The 4,268-nt window shown below is 45.9% G+C and overlaps 1 non-coding gene across 1 annotated transcript; it reads right to left on the reverse strand.

Annotated features, from left to right (window-relative positions):
- Nucleotides 1–376: 376 nt before the first annotated feature.
- Nucleotides 377–532, reverse strand: LOC117130507. Its single transcript, XR_004453876.1, has one exon. It is a non-coding gene; the product is annotated as a 5.8S ribosomal RNA (ribosomal RNA).
- Between the last annotated feature and the right edge of the window lie 3,736 nt (nucleotides 533–4,268).

Raw genomic sequence — 4,268 nt, forward strand, 5'->3', positions numbered from 1 at the left:
TGGGCCCGGTCCGTCGCTGAGGAACGCTTCTCCAGACTACAATTCTAACGCCAAAGACGTCCGATTTTCAAGTTGGGCTATTCCCGGTTTGCTCACCGTTACTAAGGGAATCCTTGTTAGTTTTTTTCCTCCGCTTATTGATATGCTTAAACTCAGCGGATGATCCTGCCTGACATGGGTCGCGTTGAGGACTTGGGGTCATCAAGAGCTTTTGGACCGGAACGTCTGACTATATGACGAGAATTGAATTCACCACCACCGCATGTCAAGACGCTCCTGGCGTCCTTAGCTTGGATTTTGGCCAACCGCATGCGGTAACACACGGGAGATCAGCTTCCGTCCCCTATCCTCGAGAGGATGGGGGGAGGAATATTTGTGACACCCAGCCAGACGTGCCCTCGGCCAGAAAGCTTGGGGCGCAACTTGCGTTCAAAGACTCGATGGTTCACGGGATTCTACAATTCACCCCAAGTATCGCATTTTGCTACATTATTCATCGATGCGAGAGCCGAGATATCCATTGCCAAGAGTCGTTTTACACTTTACATTGCAGCACTACTTCTGAAAAAACATCGTCTCTGGGTTGGCGAAAGCAGGCCGTTTGTTTGCATTTTCCTTGACACTTTTCGTGCCGGGCTTTGGTGATATCCGGAAGCTATGCGTACGATCCAACCAAAACTGAAGTCTTGGGAATGGATGAACGCATAACCATGGAATCGGCAGGCACAGTAAGAAACCGGCCTACCAAGAGTGATGTTTCATCGTTCTGAGGTCATTCTGTTTCCAGGGTACGACAATGATCCTTCCGCAGGTTCACCTACGGAAATCTTGTTACGACTTCTTCTTCCTCTAAATGATAAGGTTTAGTGGACTTCTCGCAACGCCGCCGCAGACGGCGAACCACCTGTCACGCCCCCAATCCTGGATAGGATTGTCGGGACGGCCATGGTTCGAGGGAAACATACCAGCCGGTCTTAAGACCTTAAAGGCTAGCGTTTCATGGCCAAGATAGAAGGTTAAGGACGTCAGGATGCTGAGGCTTAACCTTATAAGAGAAAGAAGTCAGCTAGGATAAGCTGTATAGAAGCTGGGCGATGCTTACAAGAAGCTCGATCAGCTAGACGTAGCTTGGTCAAGCTCAGCCTAGCTCGTTCCAAGTTAAATCAGCTCAACTAGCTGGACTACTAGCTTACTCAGCTGAGGCAGCTGGGAGTCAGCTCATCTCAGCTCGACGGACTGTTCGAGTTTTGGGCCGATGGTCCGGGTCCGGGTCAGTGGCGGGCCATGAGGTCCGGCCATGTAGTCTATGAGTCGTTGGGCTCTTGTGGGCAGGCCGTGGGCTTGGTTACCAGGTCTTGGCTTGGGTTGGACGTGCCTATAAGGTCTGGAACCTTCTATTTCTGAACAGGTACGATCTGGACCGTTGATTGTAATCGATGGCCAACATCTATCCCAAAAAGATGCTTCGAAGGGATGTGACTCTTCGCACATGACCTTTGGTTCTCTATATAAAGGGAAGGACTTCCAGGGATTATGAATTCATTCTCATTCAGTCTCATTCTGTATGAGACAAAGGACACACGTCCTAAACAAAGGGATCCCCCATGAGAAACGAGGATCCAAGCCAAAAGGCAGAATCCGGGATCAAAACCATAAGGGCACTATCCGGTTCATGGTGAGTATGGCTTTAGCCATATGAGGCCGTGGCTTTTATAAGTCACTAAGGCCAATAGGAAGACCTATTCCTGGACGGAAATAGGTGCCAAGGACCAAGGGTGGTTAGCCGAGAGACGGAATGACCAATTGGTAAGGGCTATAGCGGCTGTGAGTGGTTCTATCTCTGTCTCTTTATATTATTATGTCTATATGATATATATATATATGGAACGTGATAGTTAACCATATTAACACGTCATAGACCATGGGGTCATGGTTGGTTACGTTGATTGCTAACCATAGCGGATAGGTTGGATCAAAAGGGTACTAGTCGCCAAAGGTTGCGTGTTGCCAAGGGTCATGAGTTACCAAAGGTTGTGAGATACCAAAGGATGCAAGTAACCAAAAGGTACGAGATACCAATGGTTGCAAGTATCAAAGGGTACGAGGACCAAAGGGTACCAATGACGGTGCATCGTGATCCAAGGTTGCGTGTTGCCAAGGATCATGTCGTGATCCAAGAGGTACGAACGTGTCATGATCCAAGAGGTACGAACGTGTCGTGATCCATGAGGTACGAACGTATCATGATCCATCGGATGTGAAAGGTTCGTGACCGAAAGGGTACAAACGGATTGAGACTGAAAGGGTACGAACGGAACAGGACCGAAAAGGGTACGAGTGGTTCAATGATCACAAGGACACCAAATGCATTATGTTGGGCGTGGACCCACATGATGGAAATAGGTTGTCCTACAGGTCTATACATGAGTGTAAAGAAATAGTGAAGGCCTTAAGGCTAAGTGCAATCCGTACAACATGATTGATGTATGAACCATAATCCATGGTCAATGGATGAAGGTTCTGGCCGCAATGGCTAAGTGGGATATCTTACGATCAACCTTTGGTTGGTTAGTAGAATAGGCGCCATATGCCTCATGTAGGGCGTAGACCCACATAATGGGAATGGAAGGCCGGTTATATCAGTACATGCTAAGTGGACGATGGATTATCAAGTCTAGTGGTCGGGTAATGTTTCATGACGATGGTTCGATGGCCGAACACTAGTATGGATAGTCACGTTGCTGGAGTAAGAGTATTGATGTGATGCTTCTAGATATCAACCTTGGTGTTAATAGCTTCGAGATTGGCTAAGAGTCATTACGAAGTGTGTGGCTAGTACTATGTGTCGTAGACCATAGATACTGAGCCTAAGTGTGATTGTTCAAGGAAGGCCGTGTAAGATCTGATCATGGTTTAGTATGGACGACCTTACCTCTGAATGATGGTTCAAGGTGTCGGTCCTAACCTGATTGATGAATGCATCGGTTGGTATGAACAAATCATATATGTTGTCTGGGTTAAGTCCCAAGGCCGGTCAGGCCAGATGAAGACTCATCAGTTCCAAGTCATGTGAGGCTGGTTGGTTGATTAACTTAGGATCTAATGATCTTTGTCAGTCCAGAAGATGGACTTGGTACTATTGCCTATAACGCAAAAGGATTTCGGATTGTGCATGAGCCGAGAAAGGCCATATGCATGAGCCGAGAAAGGCCATATGCAAACCCTCAAAGGTTACTTATGTCTGTTGGGATGGTAGGTTTAATGACTAAGTACCTAGGGGAGTTGTTTGATGCAGGAGTCACGATAACGACCTTAAGTAAGATCATTGAGTGATCGGGGTTCAGCTGTCAAGCAAGAGAAATTTGAGTCAATGGAGGACCGATGAGCTAATAAGCTCCATAGATGTGGCAAAGGTATGATCTAGCATTTACTTATGTAGGTCTAGATAGAATGGTTTAGGGGAATGGAACCTCAGAATCGTATGGCTTGGTTTGGGTTTAGGATTGACCTTTAAGCTAATTGGTAGTTGAGTAAACTGACCAAGGCTAAGGTGATTCGACCAGACAAGTGTTAGATTGGTTTTAGACCAATGGTTAACTAGAGAATAATCCGCTGCGTATCTGTTGAAAGGATCTAAGCTATTAATGACTAGGGAAGTATTTAGATAAGGTTTAAGTTAGCCCTCGCCTTTATGCGATATTATAAATAAAGGGCAAAAATTAAGAGGTTCGGCCAGGAAGTGGACCGAGCGATGTAAGGCTTCGACCACGGCCCTTGTCGGCCGGATCTGGGTATTACAAGTTGGTATCAGAGCATGCTTGATCCTGTTTAGGACAACGCTCTAAGATTATGAGTTTCATACCGAAATTATTTCCAAAACTATGATGACTATGAAACCTTAGTTTGGGTGAGCCAAGAAAGAGTTGAGGAAAGCTAGGGTATCATGCTTGTGAATGTGGGAATTCTAAGGTGAACCGGCTTATCCAAGATACATTTTCCAAGGGCAAGAACCTAAAAACATAAAGGTTGGTCGATCTAGTATTTAAAAGTAATAGACGGGTTGGAAGGGATGGAATCAATGCAAGACTTTTTTTATGGATGACCTGAAAAAGGGAAGTAACATGGACCAGAGAGTGGCTTGGGTTGAAATAAACGTGCAGCATTCTACTGAAGTAAAGTGTTATCCCTTGATGGTCGTTCATAATAAGTAAAGCATATGCAATATTAAAATCTGACTCAAGGGAGACACTACATGACCAGTACACGAG

The sequence above is a fragment of the Brassica rapa genome, unplaced genomic scaffold (assembly GCF_000309985.2).
Source record: "Brassica rapa cultivar Chiifu-401-42 unplaced genomic scaffold, CAAS_Brap_v3.01 Scaffold0519, whole genome shotgun sequence".
Classification (NCBI taxonomy): Eukaryota; Viridiplantae; Streptophyta; class Magnoliopsida; order Brassicales; family Brassicaceae; genus Brassica; species Brassica rapa.